We start from the raw sequence: 11,524 nt of genomic DNA on the forward strand, positions 1-11,524 counted from the left end.
AAGGTGTTAGCCAGGAGGAAGGAAAGAAAAGCCTGGGACACAATGGCTAGGGAGAGTAGAAATGCCCAGGGCAAGTGGGCCTGAGCATTAAACCATCCCAGAAGAGCCCTAGGTGAACACAGCCCCGCTGCTCCTGCAGCTGAGCCAGCTCTGCTAGACTGCCCTGGGCGTCTGTGCACATGGTTGACCATGGTGTGGTTGATTCATGGCATGGTTGGTTCGCACCCTGGATAACCCCCCGAGAGAATGTGGACTGTAACAAGGGTGGCAAAAGCCCAAAGAAGTGCCAGGTGTGCACATTGTTGGGTTTAGTGGTTTTAAGGAAAACTGCTCAAAGGTATTCGAAGTGGAAGTTTTGAAGAGCAAAGGATTTTGGTTTCAGTGACTCACCTGGCCAGAGGTGACAATCCCTGGGGCTCCGACAGGCTGTTTATGGCGTCCTGAGCTCATGTTTGTGTACTTGTAGTTCAGTAGCTGTTTCCAAGACTTCCAGTAGCTGGGACAGGGAGGGTGCCCATCACCACTTCAGGTGCATAGGAGAGGCTCACCCCTGGGTCTCTGCAGCCCAGGCACCTTGAGCATCAGGAGCTGCAGCAGGATCCAGCACTGGCCCTTCTCTTGGCAGCAGGGTAGTGAACCCTGTTCTGCTGACCAAAATTCCATGTCCTTTTAGAAGCCTCCACTAGATGCAGGAGATGTGCCGCAGCTCTGACCCACACCAGTAATGATATCTCACTTTGTTCTTCACTAGCAACACCACCAGATCAAACCACTCCAGCTTCTCCAGGCCTCTGGTCCACTCAGTGCGTAGGGAGAGGTACAGGGACTGGAGGAAACCGGGGCGGATCATCCGGAAAGCGTGAGGATGCATCTCCTGGGGAGCACAGGGAGAGATTACTGAGCCAGAGGCAACCACCCCTCGTGAGGTCTGCACCGATTTACCACCTCGCAGCAGCAACCAGCATGAGAACATCCTCCAGGCACCATGATCTGCAACCTGCAGCTTTTTCCTCTTCACTGAGCCTGGCATGACCAAGAAGGAGCGAGCCCCTTCCTCCTGGGAACCCATCCCTGTGTGGTGAGCAGCCAGTGTGGAACACCTCAGCCAGCAGCGGAATCACTGGAGGTGGGACGAGGCTTTGGCACCCAACACAGTGAAGTGACTTTTCTTTCTTCTTTCCAAAGGGTTGAGTAGCTGGGGAGTAGATTTTTTGGGGGAAGAATGAAATTTGCTCCTGCGTGGGCAACCCTGGGAAGCCTCCAAATGGTTTCAGGCTCCTCTCCTCCTGCTCGAGGACTGCGTGGCCAGTAAGCAGCATTTCCCAAAGTGACTGGGAAATCTTTGGTGTCCAGTTTGTCACAATTCCCAGGAGAACTTGTCTCCACTGGGGGACCCAGAAGTCGTGACACTTTGGAAGTGCTGGCTCCCTGTTAAGTCTCATGCACTGGGAGTCTGTAAATTTTTTTCTGCTTTTCTTCACCCTTGTTAAATGAGTTACTCCAGGGTAGAAGGGGGAAAGCACCCTGAACCCGTGACCCAGAGTTATGCCACCAAATGCAATTTACTGCAATGACCTTGTAATTAGTTTTCTTTGGAGCATTCCTAGCAGTTGAGCCAAATGTAAGAGTGACTTTCTAATGAGCAGATAGATGGGAAAGGAGTACAATATTGCTCTTTTATTAGAGTCTGCAGTTTAGGCATAAAATTAGATTTTAGAGGCAAAAGTCAGTTGTTGTGTCCTGCCACCCCACATAGCAGTTGTATGCAGGATGGGAATCACTGAGTGCTGGAAGGATTCTGACACTGAGCTCTAACAGCAACTGTCCATGGCAAAACTGCCGGCCTTATTTGCTGAACATAATGTTTAGCTCAAATGCAGCTTGTTTTTTTCATTGCCAACCATTTATAAACCTGACTCAGGCTCACAGATGCATTATCCAGAAGTAGACAGGGAAGGGAGTCAGAATAGATTATGCATTCATTATCCAAAAGTAGCCACCAGATACATTTGCACATTTGTCTGCTTCTCAGTTGTTTGCAAATTGTCCCTGTCAGTTGACACTGTGTTTGTTCAGTCACTCATGGCAGGAGTCACCTGGCCCAAGTGTAGAGCTCTGCAACTGAGGCATCCAGACCCCTATGCTGCAAGAAGGGGCATGTGAGGGGCTGTGATTCATCTCCTCCAAAGTTAAACATCAAAAGAAAGCTGGCTGAACTGTGTTCTTGAAGTGCCCAATCCTCTACCCCAGGCAGGCTGGATAAGTAACTCAGATGTAGACCTCTACTCTTAGGGGAGAAGAAGTTTTTGCCTTGTGAAATGAAGTTCATGCCTTGCGTTTGGATATTTCTGAAGAAGGAGATAGGAGTAGCAATTAACACTTTCTGCACATTTCAAAGCATAAACTCTCTGCAAAGATGTGCCTCAGCTCTGTGACACTGTGGCTGTTTTCCGAGGCGTCCACTGCCTATCCCAATACATGCAGGTGCATCCACAAGTCACAGAGCAACAAATGGAGAAAGTGTCAGGAGGAACAATATTCAGAAAGCATTTCTGGGTGGTGGTGGACTTTGCTTTCTTTGAATTCAGTCTGCCCTTGTCTTACAGGGGATGTGCAGCTGGATGTTCTCCCTGCTTTACTGCTAGCATGCCTGTGAATTTGCTGGGAGCACTTGCTATGCAAAAAGTGTTTAAATTAATTACTGAAGTGGTGTAGGATAGGACTGGCCTCACTGCACAAGCTGGGCTCCCAGCCTCAATGGGACAGATGGACCTGAGCAGGGACAGATGGACATGAATGGCGACAGACGGACCCAAAGTGGGCAGGCAGATGTCCTGACTGCTGCACCCTTAAGGAATGGCGAAGGGACAAGAATGCCTTGCTCTGCTGATCACATGCTGGATTTATCCCTGTAAATATCGTCATGCTTACTTCCAATAAACTCTTTTACATATATGGTGTTTAGATTGTCTTCATTCTCATTCAGGCCTTGCATCTCTCTCTACTGGTTTTGGCTTTCCCAGCCTGGGAGCCAGCAAAGGCAGTGTGGCTAGAAGCCACCCCAGATGGACAGCTGGTGGTGTAAGGGGTGATCCGGTATGGCTGAAAGCATCTTTGATGCTGAATTTGTAGCCAAATGTTTGTTCTCTCATCCTTTATGCAGAGGAACATGTGACTGCAAAACAGAGTCTTGTTTTGGATGGTTGTAGGCTTTGCTTTGTTTTTTTTACAAATATCCAGGTTGCTCTGCAGCTCTGTTGGAGAAAGTCCTGCCCAAGAAACACACCTCATGGTGGGAACCGATGATGGTGGAGAGCTTGGGATCCACCAATCTTCAGTGGCGTGAACCCCCAGAGACCTGAGGGAGCAATGCAACCCAATGGCCTGAGTCCAGGCCCCTGAGGGGGGTCACCTTCAAGTCGGTATTTGCATCATTAATGGGGTTGACTGAAGGTTAACAAGGATGCAGTCAAGGGCAGCCAGCTTGCCTCTGTCTGCTGAGGTAACTTAAGTCCCCTGGGGGGTTTGGTCTGATTCTGCACTCTCACCTCACTGTTTCCCCATAGTACCCTTAGACAGACATTTACCCCTCATGCAGGGGAGGTGACTCCTCAGTGAGGAAGGGCTGTGCCGTGGCATCACAATACACAAGAAATGACTCTGAACAGGAGCTTCTGAGAAGACACCCCATGCACTGTAGCCAGCAATGTCTGTGACACAAAACCAGCACAGCTGCTGCACTGAGCCATGCTTTTTATTATAAAAAAAAAGGGACACCCCCCCCCCAAAAAAAAAAAAAGAAATTAACACAGCACTTACTGTAAGCCCTGCGGCAGCCTCTCGTCCCAGACTATGATGCGCAGTGCTTCTCCTTGAGTGCTGCACAGTGCAATGGAAGGAAGTCACCTCGTGTGGCTTCAGACCGCGTTAGATGAAGTCCCGGCTGCGGGGGCTGTTGACTCTGCTCTAAATAGACTCCGTGGGCTGTAGACTGTACGCTAAACCACACTTCTTAGAAGCTTCTCTTTTGGCTCAAAATGTTTCAGAGAAGTTTCCAGCCCTTCCATGGCAAGCCAGTGAAAGCCCCGATCACCCCAGTGCTGGCTGCTAGCAGGAGCATTCAGGGAGGTTTTAAAGCATCAAGTTTTGACCACCAGTGGAGTAACCTTCCTGCAGGCACTTTTTCCATCTGGTCCCAAAGAGTTCCTTGGGATGGAGCATCAGGATTTCACCCTCTGGGCTTTTAATCTCAGCTATGAATGTTGTCCTGCCTTACGAAGCAAAGGGTTCGTACAAGTTAGAGCTAGTGGCAGTGAGTTTCATGAGTTGGGCTTGGACCAGAAGACTTCTGGAGTCAACACACCAGACATCATCTTCTGAATATCTCAGCAAAGCCCTTTGGGGGTTTTCTTTTGCTTGGGAAAGAAGCAGAGAGACAGTTTCAGAAATTCACATTTTCTGACTTACAGTGTGATGCTTGCTTCGATCATTTGGTGTGGCTCAGGGGCACACCTCCCCATCCAGATCTTATGATCTCACTGAATCTGCAGCTTTTACTGATCCAAAAGAGTAAACACCACCCCAAAATTGCTGGATTTAAATGCTGCAGCTGAGTTCTTGGGCTGGGTCAAACTGGAGAGATGAAGCCCTCCCTTTGGTGTCAAATTCTGCCTTTGAGGTTACAAGCTAATCACATTTATTAGTGTCTACAGTACCTGGAAACCCTGACTGACCTGCCCAGCTCACCCCATGTGGCCCTGCCGCTGCAGTCGCTGACCTGTTGGCACTCCAGTGGTTTGTGGGAGCAGTGTCACCTCAGTCCTGCTGAGCTCTGCACCCCTCGATGCTTCCTGCTGCTTCCTGCTCCCTGGTGCTCGGTGGGGTCTGGCTACGTGCTGCTCATCACAGCAGCCACTCCATCTGCATCCTTGACTTGCAGGGACTGCTCCACTCACTGGCATCTCCTAGACCTTCCCCCAGTGAGAGCAACCCCAGAGGCTCCTGCTTTTGGAGGATTTTGAACAAAAGCAAGCTGTTCTCATAAATCAGCTGCTGCTTTTCCTGTCTGCAGTTGTCTGAGCTGCTGCAGTTTCACTACTGAGCTCTCCTTTGCACCATATAACTGTGGGGTCACTGGAGCCTCTTCCTGCCCATCAGTTCTTCTTCTCTTGGCGAGTCTGAAGGAGCTCAGGTGCTTCTGCTGCTCTGCCACCAGCTGCACCACAGACTGACCCTCGTGGGTATCCCCTGTGGCTGCGTGCAATGTTTTACTCATATTCTGTTTTAACAGGAATCAGTTTCTACAGGCAAAACTCTCCATGGGTGTAATCCCATGCAATGCTGTTGAGGTTTCGTAAGGGCTGAAACAGGTGAGATTTTTTTACATAAAGAGCAAGCAAAATGCCTGTAGTGATCAGTTTTTGAGTAATTCTTAGGTGTTTTCTTTTTACTGCTCAAAATTTCTCCTCTCACTCAGAGAGTGAGTGAGTGATCCTCTGCCTTTCATTAAGAAATTATTGCATATATTAAAATTTGTTTTCTACAGAGCGGGCATCAAATCCAGGCCATGGCTAGTGTGGGGAAAATGAAACTCATGACCTTGTGGATTTTTGTTGCCCTGAGAGCCGAGCTGGTCATTGCCGCTGCAGCATGTCTGCTTTGGGTAGAAGAGAAAGGATCCACTTGTTGCCAGCATGGCTGCTCTCTGCAACGGTGTCGCGGAGCCAGGAGCTAAGCACCACGCAGCCACTCACTCCCCCTGCCCCAGTGGGATGGGGAAGAGAATCGGAAGAGTAAGAATGAGAAAAACTCCTGGGTTGAGTTAAGAACAGTTTAATAATTGAAATAAAATAAAGTAAAACAGTAGTAGTAGTTGTAATAATAACAATATAATAATGATAGTAATAATAATATACAAAGCAAGTGATGCACAATGCAATTGCTCACCACCCGCCGACCGATACCCAGACAGTTCCTGAGCAGCGATTGCTGCCCGCCCTGGCCAACTCCCCCCAGTTTATATACTGAGCATGACATCACATGGTATGGAATAGCCTTTTGGCCAGTTTGGGTCAGCTGTCCTGGCTGTGCCCCCTCCATTTCTTGTGCACCTGGCAGAGCATGGGAAGCTGAAAAGTCCTTGACTAGCATAAGCAGTACTTAGCAACAACTAAAACATCAGCGTGTTATCAACATTCTTCTCCTACTAAATCCAAACCACAGCACTATGCCCACTACTAGGAAGAAAATTAACTCTATCCCAGCTGAAACCAGGACAAACGGGGTGGAATTTCTGGAACTTTGTGGAAAATGATGCCAGAAGGCAGCAACAAAACATTATTAAAAAGTCCTTAATTTGGAGAGGTTCACTTTTTGGGAAAAGGAGTGAAAGACAGAGGAAAGCAAACAGGTAATGGCTCCAATAGCCATAGACCTCTTTGTATTAGAAGCCACTGTCTTTAGCTGATGGCTTAGCAAATAATAATCAGCATTCCCCAGCCCCCTGGGTTAGAATCCTAGTTTTACCAAAATGGGAGTTAAAGGCTAGATTAAGGAAATGACACCCTGTTTCAGCCAGGCTTGGGGAAGCCCTGGTGAGGACGAACTGGTTCTTGATCCCTCCTGAGCTGTTCAAGCCACATTCCTTCATCAGCTACCACATTCAGGCACCCCAGAGCACACAGGAAGGTGCAGTTTAATTGCAAGTTTCTCTGGCTGACCGGAGCCAGGAGAGACTGAAGGTGCCTCTGCCTAAAAATGCATCAGCAGTAAAAATGCCTTCAAGCCTCCTTTCTTCTCAGGGTCTGTCTCACATCCCTTGGGATGCAGTGCAGAGCTTCAAGCTGCGACTGCAGCAGGGCAGGCTGAAAGCATCTTCCTGGAAATGGCTCATTACACAGGGCAATTATCCCAAAGTGACCCTAGAGCATTTTGTGGAGGTGCTGGGATGCGACATGGTCATACCCCAAAGGCAGAGTGAGCAATGACCGGTACAAGAGCCAGGGTGTAAATCCAAGTGCTTAAACATAATCAAAAGTGTCTGATTTCAGAATCATCCACATATGGAAGTGAGGCTCCCAAATGGCCAGGGAAATGTTTTACCACTGGTGAGACACCAATGGGCTTAAAAGCTGCATCCCAAAAAGGGACAGGCTCGGTGCCTGCCAGGCAGAGCTCGGTGCTGCCATGACAGTCTCACTCCTCACCCCACTATTGCTCCTGCCAACAGGAGCCTGGCACAATTTTGGGTCACCCCATGGTTACAATTTTGCTCAGTGGAAAGAGCAGCTTTGGAGGATGCGGTGCCCCCAGGCAGCCTCCCAGCTGTTGGTGCTGCTGACAATGAAGAGATACCTAAAGGGCCTGAGCTGGCATGGGTGGAGGGACCAGCATCAGCCACCTACCCTGTTCCCTCCAGGAGAGAGACCCAACTTATGCAGTGGAGATGTTCCCTTCACTAGGCTGTGAATAAACAGCAGCACCTTGTACCCAACAGGGTGTCTTGCTTGGAGGGACAGTGGGAGAAGTTTGGGTATGGCAGCTGAGCAAGATGGAGGATGCAGAGGGGCTGCTCTGTCTGCAGGGCTGGGAAGTCTGGCAGTGGGAATGGGAGTAGGTCAGTGAGCCACTTGCCAATTGCGCTGTAACAAAACTGGCTGAAATAATTGTAGTGTGGGTGATGCTGGGATCTCCTTAGTGATTTTAAATGCAGAGGCTTTTGGAGCCAAGCAGTAACAGCATCATCTGTTTCATCTTCCCCCATCAACAGTTAGTAGTGGTGAACATTTAAGCTGCTCCTGCAGTTCCTTTGTAGTCCTTTCTCTTTCCTTTGCAGCACAATCAGAGAAAGTCAAGCTGAGTGTGGCAGGTTTGAGTCTGATTCCCATGAGGTCGTATATTTGCATGTGAAAAGCAGGACTTGGCCCCTTGCACCTGCCAGGTCTCCTCCTGTGGAGGCTAGGATAAATAGTGGTCAACTTCTGGCCACAGATCTTCAGGATCAGGGATCATTTGAAAACCTGCCTCTGCTGCTTCAGCCACTGTTGCTTCTGATCCAGCTCAGCCTTAAGATGATGAGTTCGGTGTGGTTTCACTGCTTTCTTTTTTCCACCCCACCCTTTGCAGGTCAGCACAGAGGGTTCTCCGAAGTCCTTGGAGCCTCTCACCTTCATGAACACCAGCATGGACTGCATGCCCTAGGGGCTGCATCCCACTATCCCTACCCTGGGGACCCTTCTCCTGCTGGGCTGCATCCTGCTGAACGGCATGAGCTTCTGGGTGTTCTGTTTACGCATTAAGCAGTGGGAGTCAGGCATGATCCTGCAGTTCAGCCTGGTCCTGGGAGATGTCCTGATCATCCCTGTTGCTCCACTCAGGATTTCCTACCTCAGTCTCGGCAACCAGTGGCCATCTGGGCAGTTTCTCTGCCAGTTCAAAGTCTTCCTGCACAGCACCCACATGTACAGCATTATCTATTTCCTGATGCTCATCTGCATTCACCAGTACTTTGTCATTGTATGGTACAGAAGCAAGTTCCTCTGGAAGAAGAGGAGCTTCTTGAGAAAGCTGTGCTTGTTCATCTGGCTCATCCTCTTTGTCCAAGGGCTGCCTTTCTTCTTCCTCCTCAGAACTTCAGTTACTGATGGCTCAGCAAAATGCCTAAATATTCATCAGAGTTGTCCTCTGTTTACATATTCTACAACATAGTTTTGGTTGTGCTTTCTTTCCTCCTGTCCTTTGCCGTTTCCTTGACTTGCGGAGCTCTGTTGGGAGCTGCCATTGCTAAAGTGGCAAAGAAAAGCTCCAGAGGCAAGAAGATGAAAAGCAGGTCTCTGCAGATGGTAACAGTGTCTCTGGTAATTTTTGCCATCTGCTTTGGCCCCCTGCACATCTGGAGGACCATTGGCATCATTGTGAAGTACTATGGCATGTCTTGCAAGCTCTTGCACCAAGTAGAAGTTGCCTACTACATCAGCTGGGTGTTCACCATGGCAAACACCTGTCTGGATCCCCTGATTTGTGTGTTTGCTAATGACAAGTTTAAGAGGAGCTTTGCTGACTCCTTTTGAAAATGCTGGGGCACCAAGTGACTGTGAAAGGTCTGGGAGCCACCCTGGGGCATCCCTTCCTGGGACATCCCCTGGGGTGGCTGCTAAAGATCCAGACCCCAAGCTTCCTCCTCCTCCTGTTCTGTCCCAAGTCCCAAGAGCTACTGGTAGCAGCACTGCAGGAGTTTCAGGGTTTCTCTATGTTCCTCTAGTGTTATTGAAGGGTTGAGGTTGAGGTGCAAAAATGACATGAGAGCTGTAACGTCATTCCCTTCAGTGCCATGTGCTCCAGCCCTTCCCCTGCCTCAATTCATCTTTGTGTAAAAGAGACGCAGCCAAGCAGAGTTGTGCTGAATAAATGCAGTTGCACCTCTGAGCAAGTTTTCCTGTCGTTATAGGGTTACAAACTGTGGGAAAGAAGGCAACGGAGCAAGTACTAGAGCCAGGGGTCAGAGAGAGGAGATGCTCTTCTAGTTAAGGCAACAGGTTGGAAGTTCAGTGTTTGTTTTTAGGCTTCATGGTAAACTTACTCTGTGAGCATGACACGGGATCCATGTTTCACTTCTCCATCTCTCAAATTGGTCTAAATAGTACTTCCCTTTTCTTTCTTGCTCTTTCAATGGAAAACCTACAGTTACAGGTGGTAGCTGTAATTTGCTTTTTGTATCAGCAAAGTCAGACACAGAGATCTTGGTTTTGTCTGGGTTTTCTGGAGAATGCTGTAATAAGGAGAACGTTGTTCTGGAGAATGCTTCTATTAGGACAACAGGGAGAAAGTACTCATCTCCTAAGAGGAGCTGGGCTGCAGTTGGGATTTTCATCAAGGTTTTGGTTCCCAGTGCTCCACTTCTGTTTGGGTTGGGGTATCTTGGCTGTTAGATCTGCCTTCATGGCCACCTCTGACCACTTCTGCAAATGCAGCCTGTACCAGCAGAGCACACATGGGTTGCCAGCAAGTTTCCTTAGGACAGATATGGTGGGTGCTATATTCATGCCCTGCTGCGAGAAGGGGTGCAGCCATCACACTGATGGTACTGAAGCAGGGTCTGGGAGGACAGCTATTTGGGAGGTTTCTAGTGCAGCGATAGGTGCAGAAAGGTGGCTTGCAGGGGTCTGCTCTAACGTAACCTAACAAATAATGTGTTTATCCTAGAAACCAGTATCAAGGGCAGGGTAGAAGTGACTGAGAGACTAGTTTTCTAACTTGGCTTTTCTCTACTAATTAATTCTTTGACTAATCCCCACCTGCCTGCCTCACCAGGGGTTGCTGTGAAACTTAATAGAATTTGTGTCTATGATGCACCTTGCAAGCTCAGAGGAAAGGTGTTGTTCTCCCCTGTTAGAATCATAGAATCATAGAACTGTTTAGGTTGGAAAAGACCTTTAAGATCATCCAGTCCAACCATTAACCTAACATTACCAAGTCCACACTAAAACAATTAAGGGTGGACTAGACTAAACCATGTCCTGAAGTGCCACATCTACCCGGTTTTTGAACACTTCCAGGGATGGTGACTCCACCACCTCTCTGGGCAGCCTGTTCCAGCACTTGACTACCCTTTCCGGGAAGAAATTTTTCCTAATAGCCAATCTAAACCTCCCCTGGCGCAGCTTGAGCCCATTTCCTCTCGTCCTATCACTAACTACTTGGGAGAAGAGACCAACACCCACTTCACTACCACCTCCTTTCAGGGAGTTGTAGAGAGCGATAAGGTCTCCCCTCAGCCTCCTCTTCTCCAGGCTAAACAACCCCAGCTCCCTCAGCCGCTCCTCATAAGACCTGTGCTCCAGACCCTTCACCAGCTTCGTTGCCCTTCTCTGGACACGCTCCACCACCTCAATGTCCTTGTTCTAGTGAGGGGCCCAAAACTGGACACAGTATTCCAGGTGGGGCCTCACCAGCGCCGAGTACAGGGGCACAATCGCCTCCCTGCTCCTGCTGGCCCACACTATTCCTGATACAAGCCAGGATGCTGTTGGCCGCCTTGGCCACCTGGGCACACTGCCGGCTCATGTTCAGCCCGCTGTCAGCCAACACCCCCAGGACCTTTTCGGCTAGGCAGCTTTCCAGCCCCTCTTCCCCAAGCCTGTAGCGTTGCATGGGGTTGTTGTGACTCAGGTGCAGGACCCGGCACTTGGCCTTGTTGAACCTCATACAGCTGGCCTCGGCCCATCGGTCCAGCCTGTCCAGGTCCCTCCCTCGGCAGGGCCATCCTACCCTCCAGCAGATCGACACTCCCACCCAGCTTGGTGTCGTCTGCAAACTTACTGAGGGCGCACTCAATCCCCTCGTCCAGATCGTTGATAAAGATATTAAACAAGACCGGCCCCAAAACGGAGCCCTGGGGAACAGCGCTCGTGACCGGCTGCCAACTGGACTTATCTCCATTCACCACAGCTCCCTGGGCTTGGCCACCCGACCGGTTTTTTACCCAGCAACGAGTACGCCCGTCCAAGCCATGAGCCGCCAGCTTCCG

The 11,524-nt window shown here is 49.5% G+C and overlaps 1 pseudogene; it reads left to right on the forward strand.

Annotated features, from left to right (window-relative positions):
* The first annotated feature begins 8,169 nt into the window (after positions 1–8,169).
* On the forward strand, positions 8,170–9,276 carry LOC142594308 (P2Y purinoceptor 4-like; annotated as a pseudogene).
* The last annotated feature ends 2,248 nt before the right edge of the window (positions 9,277–11,524 follow it).

The sequence above is a fragment of the Pelecanus crispus genome, chromosome 9 (assembly GCF_030463565.1).
Source record: "Pelecanus crispus isolate bPelCri1 chromosome 9, bPelCri1.pri, whole genome shotgun sequence".
Taxonomy (NCBI): domain Eukaryota; kingdom Metazoa; phylum Chordata; class Aves; order Pelecaniformes; family Pelecanidae; genus Pelecanus; species Pelecanus crispus.